Below are 14043 nucleotides of genomic sequence, written 5' to 3'. Positions count from 1 at the left end.
AAAGGAAAAAAAATTTAAATGTATAATATCTAGCTCCAGTGATATTTTATCTTTCTATTAAAATGTGCTAGTCTTTTTTTTTTTTGAGAAAACTGTTTTCTATACTTTTGGAAGCACAGGAAGTATAGAAAAATCACATATTCAATAGACCCTCAGTCAGAGGGTTTCCTATAAAACTCTGATCTAGGCTAACTAAACTGAACCTAATAATGATTACTGGTATGCTAAAGCTATTCAACTTTAGAGTCTACTGTACAACACAAATAAAGGATAAGGATAATCTTATATACATGTGAAATGTAGAGAAAAAGCATATAGAAATAGAATTATCAGTAAGTGGTAAACAGGACCAATGATAATGGTTGAAGAATACACAAATTTGGTAAAAGTGATTAAAAGGTACAAACTATAGCTAAAAATTACTCTATTTGGTATTTGGAAGTTTCTTATGAGAGCAGATCTCTCTACTCTGGATAAGAACTGTGTTCTAAAAATAGATAAAGGAACAAACATAGTCACCTCTCAGTATCTGTATTGAGAACATAATGCCAAAAAGGAGAGAGGGGGTGTGAGGAAGTACAGCCTGGGAGGAGGGTAGCAAGAGGGAAGCTGGGGAGATTGGTAGTGTGAAATATACACTGGTAAAAAATTGGGTGCTAGAACACTGTATGAAACCAGACCATGAACAGCTTTGTAACTCTGTATCTCATGGTGATTCATTTTAAAATATATATATAAAATTTTAAAAAGAGAGAGCAGATCTCAAAATTTAAACAGTAAGAAAAGACTGTCACTATGCATGGAAGTGGAATTATATGATAATCATTTTTCAGCATATACATACATAAAATATTCTGTATGCTTAAAACTAATACAGTGTTACATGACAGTCATGTCTTTAAAAAAAACAACAATGAAAACAGTCATGGTGCTCAAAGAAAGAACTCAAAGACATTCGCCTAGCTCTGGCTAAGGTATTTCTTAATAAACCTTGCCATATTTTTGCTGTCTCTTGAGCTGTTGATGTCTATGTAGTTAGCCATTTGGAAAACTATAAACTCAGAGAAATAATGCTCTTATTTAGAAAGGAATAAAAGAAAAAACAACATCTGTTTAATGATCTGCTTGAGTTTCTCAAATAAGTGTCCCTAATAACCCACCATGAAACCTCAGATAGAGCTTCAATGTTTCAATTTAATTCTGGAACCACAATGACTTTGAACATATCATGTTGTCCACCATCATGACTTGACATAAAATATTGGATTCTCTATTTTTTTGAGCTAGAAAAGAAAGCTACTGCTGCCTGCCAGTTTGTCATGATTGCTCTGGCCACTGGCAACATTCAATATCTGCTTCATATCGGGGGTATCAGTGAGGTCCCACAGGTGTAGTTACAATTTTAGATTGTACAATTACTATTTTCATCCCCACCAGCTACAGCATCCATGCCTCCAATATTAATAGGGATCACTCTGATACTAAGGCACAATCTACAAACAGCATGTACTTCTGCCATTAACTGCAAATTGGGGAAACATAGTCCACAAGCCTATATTCACTTGTGGTTCCAATTGTAGGTTCAACAGCTGACAAGAACTCCCATGGGTTTAGTAGTTTGCAAAGAAAGACTAAGAGCAGGTCCTGTGTATCGCATGAAAAGGAAACATGAAAATCAGCCAGGAAAAAGTATAGATGGTATATTTCAGAAAAGTTATAAAATATGAAGCTTCCACTGGTCCTTTCCCTGAAGAGTCATTATACTACTTTCCCTAAATACCTTTGTATTAAAATAACAATGTAAAACAAAAATATACAAAAATATAATTTTATCAGAAAGGGAAATTCATCTGACCTTAGTGTTTACTCCTTTTTGAAACTTGACCATATAAACCTTTCAGTGGCCTAACATACTGATGCCCATATCTAGTCCCTCTGTAGATGGTTATGACATCATGATCCAAGCTCCCTTCTAAATCACACTGTGTCTAAACCTCTAACGTTAAACAAAGGCATTTTTTCTTAAAAATCAGTCATGACAATCTTTGATAGACATGGAGATTGCATTTCAGGACCAAAATCTTGATTTTCAGATTATTTTCAGTCAGAAACTTTCTGGCTCTCATTTAATTCATCAAGACAAGTAGGAAGATCATTATAAAACTTTATGGGGAAGAAACCTTAGAAACATCAGTTGAAAACTTAAGTTTCTATGGTTTCCAAGGGATATGTCAGTGATCCTGATATATGGTATGGTTGTATAGATAATGTTACCTCCATTTTTCTGCTTTGCTTTTCTGGGAATACTTTTAATTAAACATTGCATGATACTAAGTAAATTCTGTGGCCCCAGTTTCCATGAATTATGTTAACTAGGGTATTGCAGTCTTAGACTATCTGCCACAGGAAAGACAATAGAGAAGCAAGTGAAACAGTGATTCAGAGATAATTTTTCAATATTTATTTCATCTTTCTGCAAATTTTATGTGGAAGGACTCTACATTTTTTTCTGGACATTCTCCAAGTATATCTATATAGAAAATGACTTTACAGAGAAAGTGTGTCTTTCTCCAAGGTAGATTAAACAAAGCCTTTAGAATAATAAAGGTAATGTCTCTTACAGCTCAAATGTTGGACAGACCTACTTGGAGCTCATTAAAAGAGCATTAGGTTTTACTAATTTGGGGGTTCTTCAATTATTATGCAAATCTACTCAAGCTGTACTGCATCACTCTACCATGAGACTTATGTAACAGGAGAAACTGACACACAAAATGGAATTCATACAGCTTTCTACACTGGGAGTAAGAAGCTTTTTGTCTCTGACAGAGGGGTCGTGTGTTTTCTGCCAGAATTCACAAAACTAAAGCAGGCTAAGACATGAATTTTCAACTAGAAAAAAATGCTGCATCCTTTATCATTCCTAAAGGTAGTCAGTTTTATCAAAGAAAATGTATGTGCATATCTTAGAAGGTAGAGGAGAATCTAGAATAAGGAAACATGTGCATATAATTTTCATAGATGTTCACTGTGATTTTTTTGAGTGTATTTTTACCTTCGTGTATAAAATTCTGCTCTCGATTAAGTAGACACATATGGAAGAGCATAGTTCTCATTGGTTTCTAAGTGCATATAATACCATTTGTGTGTTTTAGTTAATTTGCAATTTTAGGTAGGTATGACTTAACCCTATAGTTACTCTGAGATATTAGCACTTTGATCAAATATTAAAACAATAAATAACAAAGAAATATATTTTATAAAAACAGTTTCTAAAAGTTATGATTAAACTGGGATTATATTTCTTAGTTTATTTTTCTGTCAGTTGAGTCATACAAAATATGTATCTATAATGAAACGTTCCAAAAATATAAGAAAAAGGAAACACTATAAGCAGATTCAGTCCCAAGGTAGTTATACTGAATGTTACGTGTGTTGTGGATTCTTGAACTATGTGCAAACATGTGATCATTTAAATATTCCTATATGTAAACCTGTTTTAGAGAACTAAAATGCCAATACGTATTATGTCCAATTTAAGACTGTCGTGCTTTAAGCTCATCCATGAAATTATTTATAAAATTTGTGTAATTTGGAACTTTTCTACAGTTGCTGCCAGCTCAAATTGTACTTTATCCCTTTTGGAATCAATAGCAGTTATATATATATATATATATATATATACACACACACACACACACACACACACACACACACACACACACACACACACTGGGACATTTGAGTACAAAGGCCCAAATGGGAACAGCTGTTTGGCGACCTGACTTCTTGTAAATAATAAATTTAATTCTTCCAATAATAGCAAGAACATATGGATGTAATACTAGTAGGGGCATCTCATTTAGAATATCAATACAGCTAATATATTTGGGTTCATTTAAAGTTTATAATAAAAACAACATAAGAATAAAAGTCAAAATTACAGTGTGCTAGCTGGCAAACATTCAAATAAGATAATTCAATTGGTTTCTGTTTTGTCTCACATAACTTTTACAATTTAATGTTATGTAAGATGATCAGAAATATCATACAAATAATGTTAACATATTGTCATTTTGGCATGTATTCTATTGAATATATCTCATTATTTTAATGGAATTCAGCAATCAAATTTCTTTACACCTTACAAACCAGTTTTATATATACAGAAATTACAATAGAGGGTCAGAGTGATGTCTAAGATAATCAGGTATTTCTCTTATATTCAGTCAACACCAATTTAATACCAGTATTGCATGGACCCAAGTACCACCAGAATCTTGGAGTACAGAGTGAGAAGTGGGGTTTGGCCCAAACTACACTCCCTCCAAATTATAATATATAACAATCATAATTTTTAATCATTGAAAAATAATTTTGTAATAAAATTATAATTTAGAGTCCTTATTAATTATCTACTTTTTGTATTATTTATTAAATTTTAAATCACATATTTTGCCATTATTGTACATGTTTATGTGGGATTTTATAAATAATTTTTACATTGTTATATATGTTTACATAGACTTTAAGGTAAAATTCAACTTCATATAATAAATGAGTATTTGTTTATAACATCAATAGCTCAATGGCTGTATTATTTTTAACCTGATGAAAGATAACTTTATCAGGTTGCCAAGTGTCTTATAAGAAAAATTACAAATACAATGTAAGGAAGGAAGGAAAAAGAGAGACAGAAGAAGGAATGAAGGAAGGAAGGAAGGAAGGAAGGAAGGAAGGAAGGAAGGAAGGAAGGAAGGAAGGAAGGAAGGAAGGAAGGAAGGAAGGAAGGAAGGAAGGAAGGAAGGGAGAGAGGGAGAGAGGGAGAGAGGGAGAGAGGGAGGAAGGGAAAGGGAGGAAAGGAAGGAGGGAGGGAGGGAGGGAGGGACGGACGGACGGACGGAGGGAGGGAAGGAGGAAGGATAAAATAAGCAAAATTAGACTGAGAAAATAGCCTGCCTTCTTTTAGAAAACAATTTTCTTGAGCATAAGTGTTAAACTTGATGGGTAATTACCCCTGTAATGTCCTCATTTCCGCATGGCATAGGAACTCAGTTGTGTAGATAATAAAGAGAAAAGCATTTCCCAAATGAGAATACAGAGATCTAAATGTATTCCAAACTATTGTTTACAAAAATAGTTTCACTATGTATCACTGTATCACTGTCTTCCCATTGCTCATCAATTTGCTCGAGCAGATGCCGGTACCATCTCCCCATCTCCATTCATCCCTGTCACATTCAGGGTCAGGGGAATGAGGCCCATTGTTGTTACTGTTTTTGCCATATTGAATACACCACAGGTAGCTTGCCAGGCTCTGCCATCTGAGATTCTGTATTGCTCTTTCAGGAGCTTTGTTTTATAGTCTCTGGATCTTGGCCGTTGATGGGATTACCAGGGGCAGTTTGAGGGTGTGGCTGCCAAGCTACTGGAAAAACTGAGGGATCTGGGTGGAGGAGGTCCAGTCCCAATCTGAGCAGGCTTGGAGATCTCAGCCACAGGTCCCGCGTACCTGGGATCCTCTGCCAGTTCCTTCAGGCGTAAGACTCCTCCGAACATGTGTAGAGTGGCCTTGAACATGACTGTGGTTGGGTTCTGGAGATTTCAGCTGCTGGGGTTCTCCTTGGAGCAGGAAGGGAGACTCAACCCAGCCCTCTCTGAGGGGCCCTGGTGAAGAGAGTCTGGTATGGTGGCAGGAAGTTCTATAAAAACAATGTATTTCATTTAAATTCCCTGCTAATTTTGAAAAATCAGTTGTAATACCTATGGACTTGACTTTGCATTCAGATATGTAGGAAAAAAATTATCTACCTACTCCTTGGAAGTAAGTATTCAATTTTTATTTTTATGTCAAAGGAATTCTGTACATCGTTTGTGTATTTTTCCTGAACTTTATGTCATCAAAGTTATCCTCTAACACCTTATCTGCATGTCAGATGCCCGAATCATCATTGGACAATGATATTATCTAGAATAAGCCCTACACAGATGAGTTTGTGAGGTGAAGAGAAAGAAAAAAGATTGATTTATACCATGTCTCTTTTGCAACTGCTAATTAGAAACTTCAAGGCAGGTTTTAATGAGACCCATAGACAGAACTGCTAGTGTGAATACTCCTTTCCCCATTTCTATGTATATAGTTTATTCAAAGTTAGTTGAGTTCTCTGGGGCTGGAGTGATAGCACAGCAGTAGGGTGTTTGCCTTTCACGCAGCCAACCCTTGTTCAATTCCTCCACCCCTCTCGGAGAGCCCGGCAAGCTACAAAGAGTATCACGCCTGCACAGCAGAGCCTGGCAAGCTACCCATGGCATATTGGATATGCCAAAAACAGTAACAATAAGTCTCACAATGAGACATTACTGGTGCCTGCTCATACAAATCTATGAGCAACGGGATGACAGTGACAGTGACTTGAGTTCTCTATGTCTCAACACCTGCGAAGTCTGTTGTGATATTTAAATTACCTAATACACATTAAGTACTTAGGTCATTACATGAAACATGGAAGTACCTAGAGATTTGTCTTTTCCTGAAAAGGAATAAACTTTACACTACATATAAAGAAAAGTCAACTCCAGGTTTTATCCCATCCTTGAAGCAATTTTAATTGAAATAATGCTTTTGTGACATACAGGATTCAGGTGTTCAGCATTATGAATCAACATCTGTTTATTCTATATTCTAGTCATACCAAAAGTCTAATTTTCATCTCTTTCTAATATTGACTCATTTTACCTAACTTATCCTCTCCACTCCATTTCCCCTTCCCCTCTGATAACCTCTATTGTGTTTCGATTCTTAGAGTTTGTTTCTGATTTATTAGCTCTATGTCTTTGTCTCCTATATAAATTGAATGTTTTGTTTGTCTTTCTTTGAATTATTTTACCTATATAGTACTCTTTTACTATTTTAATTACTTAATTATTTTACCTACATAGTCCGAGCTCGCAAAGCTGTGCAGAGAAGCGATAAAGGAAGACCTCAAAGAGAGAAGGGCAGCAGTGTTGGCCGATGCAGCAGAAGCTGGGAAAAATATTTGTAATGCCCACCTATCTGTCCTTCACCAACTATAAGACCAAGATGACTGCCCTCCAACATCCTGATGGATCTATCCCATCTTCCAGGAGGGCAATTGAAAAGGTTATCCACAACTTCTACAAGGATCTCTTTGATAGACACATCCACCTGCCCACATACCAAATTCTGCAGGACGGATATCTCATTCCCAGTGTTCACCATTCCGAAATCAGACACACCATTTCATTGATAAAGAAGCATACAACACCCAGTCCAGACAAGGTCAGACACAAACACCTGAAATCTGCCACCAGTACTCATCAATACACTGGCTCGGCTCCTCACACGTTATCTGTCTGAATGCAAGGTTCTGTCCCAATGGAAAACCAGCAGGATCATTCTGTTGTACAACAAGGAAGACATCCATGACATCAGCAACTATCACCCAATCTGCCTGTTGTCTGTCATCTACAAGTTCTTCACTTGAGTCATCCTGAATAGAATAAGCAGAACACTAGACGAAGAACAACCATGCAAGCAAGCTGTGTTCCAAAAAGGATTCAGCATGATCAACCATATCCACACAGTGACCAAGCTCATTGAAGTTTCATGATAGTTCAAGATGCCACTCTGTCTAATGTTCATTGATTTAAAGAAGGCCTTCAATTCTGTTGAGACTGAAGCAGTCATTGAGGCCCTAGTCCAACAGGGTGTTAAAACTCAGTACATAAGGATCCTCCTCGAGTTGTATTACATATTCACCACCAGGATCTCACCATTCTATAAGGAAGTGATCATCAACATAAAGAGAGGGGTTTAAGCAGGGCGACACCATTTTACCAAAACTCTTCAGTGCCACCCTCGAGAACATCATGAGACAACTGGAATGGAAAGGAATGGGAGTGAAGATAGACGGTCAGCAACTACACTACCTCCACATCACTGATGACATCTTTCTAATAGCACCAAACATTAGCCAAGCAGCACAAGTCTTGACCGCTTTTGATCATGAGTGTGGAAAGGTCGACTGCAGCTGAATCTCATCAAGAAAATATTCATGAGAAACAGACTAGTTTCTAACGTTTCATTTGCTCTGGATGAAACAAACATCTTCAAATGCAGCAGTTATGTGTAGCTGGTTCGAGAACTCAACATGACAAAAGACCTGGCACCTAAGCTGCGCAGGAGGAAGAGAGCAGCGTGGAACACCTGAGACCATCAAAGAAATTAAGAGGATGAAGAACCTCTGGCTCTGGGCACATCTTTTTTGACTCCACTGTTCTTCCTGCACTAACATACACTTCAGAGACTGGGGCTCTACGAAAATAGGATGACAACACAATTTGGGTCTCCCGAAGAGGAATAGAAAGAGCCATGCTTGGAATATCACGTTTCACTCAAGTGAGAGAAGGAATCTGGAGTTCCAACCTCTGTTGACAATGGAGAATCAGGGACACTGTCTCGTTTGCCAAGGTGTCAAAAATCAGATGGGCCTGACACATAATGCAATTTTGAGATGACTGCTGGACTACAGCCATTATTGACTGGATTCAAAAGAACGCCTCACAGCCCACCTATAAGATGGTCAGACTTCTTTGTCAAGACCCTGAACGAACAGTTTGAGGCTCTTTGTGTTCCTGGAGCAAGCAGACGCCATTGGGCTACACTAGCACGTGACAAGGGTGAATGGAGATGTTATGGGTGTCCACTCAAAAAAATCTATGAGGAACGGGATGACAAGTGATACAAGTGATACATAGTACTCATTAAATTCCATCCATGCAATTGCAAATTCTTTTGCCCAGTTTTATTGAGATAGAAGTGACTTTTTTTGAGATAGAAGTGACGAATAAAATGGTAATATATTTGAAATGAGTCAGAATGAGGGATAGATACAGAATGACTGATTTCATTTGTAGGATATATAAATTATAAATACATATATACTTGTGTGTATATAACACACAGATATATATAGTATGATATGATATATATATATCTATATATATATTATGAGACTAATATCCAACACCAAGGAAATAGGGGCCAAGAAAACTGGTCAATGGTTTTTATGCTTTCCACAAGAGTTTCCAGGGTTAGGAAAGGGTAGTTAGGATAGAAAAGGGGCCAGTATGACAATAATAGTCAATAATAGTTGGAAATGATCATTTTGGACAGGAACTGAGTGTTGAAAGTAGGTAAAGCAATAGACCTGATAACCTTTTAGTATATGTATTGCAAACCCAAAAGAAAGAGTGTTTGTGTCTGTGAGAGAGAGAGAAGGAGAGAGTGAGAGAGAGAGCGAGAGCGAGCGAGCGAGCAAGCGAGGGAGAGAGAGAAAGAGATGGGGATATGTCTGCGGAGAGAAACTGGAGCATTGGTGGTGGAAAATGTACACTGGTGAAGGGGCGGGTGTTGGAACATTATATGACTGAAACTCAATCATGAATAATTTTGTAGTATGTGTCTCACTGTGATTCAATTTTTTTAAATTAGAAAAAATTAAAATTTAATATATTTAAAGTATATATTATGTGATTTGATGCACTAAAACTTTGTAAAATGTATCTATCCATCAAATAAATTTTCATCTCACATATATATGTTTTATAAACAGGAATATCTAAGTTCTACTCAACAAATTTCAAATATACAGTACAAAGTTGCCAATATAGTCATCATATTTTACATTATGTCTCTTATTGTTGTGTCTTCAAAGAACTCATTCTCAAGGGAACGTATTTATTTTATTTCCTCTAAATTTCCTAAAACCAATCAATCAAATACTAGCTCGAAAATCTCCCTTGACAATCTTTCCATGTACCATATTGCTTCAGTCTAGAGTTGGAAAGTTTTCTTATTTTTAACCATTTCCATTTAATGAGAAAAGTAGATCTCTCACAATATTTTGTGGCATATCTCATTATATTAAGTCTATGGGAGTGAGTTTCAAGTCTGCAAATAGTTTCATCTTTCTTTTTCTAGCATGAATTTAAGCATATGCATTCTATCCAGAGGCAAGAATGGTAAGTCAGTGATTCACAGCATTTGATTAATTAAATCTACTTGATAAATACCTCCCTAGCAGGGAAAAATAATGGATACTTACTTATACATGGATATTTATTCCTAATTTTGTGGTTTTTAGTGGACCAACAAAAAGTATTGCCTGATGGCCAAGATGGGCAAATCACACCTTGCAATTTGGCCAGATTATCATTCTTGACATTCCTTGTTAGAGAGTTCAGGAGAGTTTAATTTTAAGGTCGTGAAAATTAATCTATTCTGTATTCAAGAAGCAAATAGCTTCTTTAAATTAACAGAATTCTAATTGACTTCATCAGGGCTTATATGAAACTTTAAATGACTACATATTTAAAAGAAATTAATTCAAGATATGTAAATTGATCAAGTACTGTACTGCAGGTATTAAAACTAATTTCTCCCTCTGATTCTTACAATGGCACTTATACCATTTTAATAAGGATGTATTATGAGTCTCATTTTAGGGGAAAAAGATTCTATTGAGTGAAAATAGACCCACAAATGAATCCTAGTGAATGTCCAGAAGAACAAGAAAAAGTTTTAAATGGAGGGTAAAATTCATAAATGTAATAATAAATGATAAAAATACTTTACAGTTCTATAATACTTTTCATTATCAAAGTCCTTTTAAATATCCTGTCTCATTCAGTTCTCAGAAAACCCTTTGGCAAGAGATATTTATCTGAAATTTAGGCATTACATCCTTTGTATTTTTTTGCTATTTAATAATATTATTTCTTCAGTTGGGACTTTATCAAGGTAAGATTTAAGAATAAAGCAGTAGAGCTAAATTTGTCATTTGAAATATTCTAGGGAAGGTAGCTGCAGTTAAAGAAAAAGATTGCATTCCCTCTTTCTTACCCTTAAAAGTGACTAATTTGCATAGGAGACAGGTGGTCAATTTACATAGAGAAAATGTGTGTTACACTGTGAAGTTTGAGAGACAAGAGAGAGACAGGAACAGTAATGCAGTCTGCGTTTTTTAAAATATCTTTGATTTGCTACCTCAGACAAAGTCTGAGTGCCTAAGTGGGAACAAAAAAATCTGCTTATTCATCTTCTGAAACCTTGGACCTCTTGAGATGCAAATAATTTATATTTTAGTTACATTTATTTATAAAACAATAGTAGAAAATAATAGAAAGTTGATTTCAAAAATATATCATGGATAAATGCAATATATTCTGGATAAAAATGATCTGAAATTTCATTTTATTGATATACTAACACGATGCTTCTACAAAATCTTAAAAATAAGGCTGGATAAATAGTAGAACAAGTATGGCATATGTCTTGCACACTTCAAACCCAGGTTCAATCACCAACACCCTATATGTTCCCTGGATCCCCACTGGGAGCGATCCCTGAGCACAGAGCCAGAATAAGCCCTGAGGAAGTCCAAATGTGTCACCATACAAAACTTTCCTATTAAAAATAAATATTTTATTATTAACATCAATAGTAAAAAGCATGTGCATAATATGTTAAGGTCGCTGAATATGAAAATACCTATATTCTTAAGCTCCTCAAAATAAAGCTGATTAAATTATTTCACCTTCATAAAACTGACATTAGGAAATGGAATGTAAATCCTTCTTGCATTGGACTTCCCAATTAATGAAGAATGGAGGTGAACCATGTCTGCATTTTGTCCGATTTACACTGGTAAGAACAGCTAAACAACCACTGTTACAAAATGCCTCTATTTTTGTTTAAAATAACAGCCAGTAAAAAATGCTATGCTCTAATATAGAGAGCAGTTATCTTAGTTATTCACCTTTACCTTACTGAATAGAAATTCCTGACTATTTATTATACGAGTGGAAAGTAAAAATGACATGTAAATTTCATGCATATGAAGTTACAAAAGTTTATTTTTTTTAATGTGTGTTATTAACAGCTCAAGAAACAGGACTATTTGAATGCAAAAGCTGAGGTTCAAGTTCTATAAAAAGAAAGTGAAAATTGGGCTGGAGCGATAGCACAGCAGTATAGGGCGTTTGCCTTGCACTCGGCTGACCGGGGTTCTATTCCCAGCATCCCATATGGTCCCCTGAGCACTGCCAGGAGTAAATCCTGAATGCATGAGTCAGGAGAACTAACCCCTGTGCATCGCTGAGTGTGACCCAAAGAAAAAGCAAAAAGGAAGTGAAAATTCTTTGCCCCTTCAGTTTGCAAAGAATAAAATTTCAAGATAAAAAAATCACACAACCTGATAACCCATTGATATTTAATGTCAATTGACCATCTTGGTTTTGTATTTTAATTAATTACAATGATTATAATTTGTTATTGAAACCCATCATTTGTAAATATTGATTAAAATATCTTACACTGAACCTGAGATTGTATAGGGGTCTGGCATTTGCCAAGCCCTGTTGGATATTTAGTACTAGTTGTGGTCTCTAAGAAAAAGCAAACCCTAAACATAGTGTGCCAAGAGTAAGCTCGGAGCACAGCTGGGTATGGTCCAATCTCTTCTCCCACACCAAATAAAGAGTTTTCTTTGAAGAGCTGAAAGAACTTACTTGGCCTGGGCTTTGTATTTGGGAAGATACTTAATTACATGTGGCCAACCTGGGCTCAATTCCCAGCATCCCATATGGTCCCCCTCTGAGCACAGATTCAGGAGTGAGCTCTGAGCACTACTGAGCGTTTCACTTTACAGCAGAGTTACAATCCGCATGTTAGTAATTGATCTATAAGGTGCTCTTTCTACTGATTCCATCCTTAGAAGTTCTGTGTTCTAAATTACCTGCCTTCATGCCGGGCTGTCTTCACTGGGGCCCCCTCAGAAAGGGGAGCGGTTTGAATTTCCCTACCCACCCCAAGCAAAGCTCCGGCAGTCAAAAAACTCCAGAACCCAGCCACAGCTATGCTCAAGTCCACACGCTCGAACAAGCCTCACGCATGAAGAAAGCTGCAGAGGAACCCAGGTGTGCGGGACCCGTGACTGAGATATCCAAGCCTGCTCGGATTGGGACTGGGCCTCCTCCACCCAGACGCCCAGTTTTCCAGTAGCTTGGCAAACTTCCCCCGGTGCCATGTAATCTCATCAACAACCAAGTCCAGAGACTATAAAACAAAGCTCCCGAAAGAGAGCGATGCTGAACCTCCTGCCCCCGAGCCAGACTGTCTTCACCGGGGCCCCATCGGAGGGGGATGAAATTTATTTCACTTGCATTCGTTAAACTGGGAGCACCTGTAAAGTTGATCAGAGGCTGCCCTAAAAGCCTCCGTCCCTCTCAGAGAGACTGACAAGATACCAAGGGTATTCTGCTCGCATGGCAGAGCCTAGCAAGCTACCCATGATGTACTTGATATGACAAAAGGAGTAAGAATAATTGGCCTCATTCCTCTGACCCTGAAAGAGCCCCCAATACGGCAGCATTGAGAAGGACGAGTAAGGAGAGGTTGTGATTCTCTTCGTGTTCTTGGAGCGAGCAGATACCATTGGGCTACACTAGCATGCAACAGGGACACATGGAGATGTTACTGGTGCCCTCTCAAACAAATCAATGAGCAATGGGATGACAAGTGATACAAGTGTTCCAAATATTAATCCATTTCTTCTAGGCCCTTTTTTTTTTTTTGCTTTTTGGGTTACACCCGGCAATGCACAGGGGTCACTCCTGGCTCATGCACTCAGGAATTACTCCTGGCAGTGCTCGGGGGACCATATGGGATGCTGGGATTCGAACCCGGGTCGGCCGCGTGCAAGGCAAATGCCCTACCCACTGTGCTATCACTCCAGCCCTCTTCTAGGCTCTCTTAACTTATAGCAAAAAGGCTTTCATAGAAATTGCTGATGAGCTTTTGAATTTTTGTTGTATCTGTGGTAACTTTTTCATTTTTGTTTTTCGTATGATTTATTACTTTTTTTTTTCAGAGTGACTTTGTAAGGGCACACTTGGTGGTGCTCAAGGCTTACTCCTGGATCTCTACTCCTGGGGGGACCATATGGATGCCAGGAAATGAAC

Source organism: Sorex araneus, chromosome 2, assembly GCF_027595985.1.
Source record: "Sorex araneus isolate mSorAra2 chromosome 2, mSorAra2.pri, whole genome shotgun sequence".
NCBI lineage: Eukaryota > Metazoa > Chordata > Mammalia > Eulipotyphla > Soricidae > Sorex > Sorex araneus.
This window is presented reverse-complemented; position numbering follows the sequence as displayed.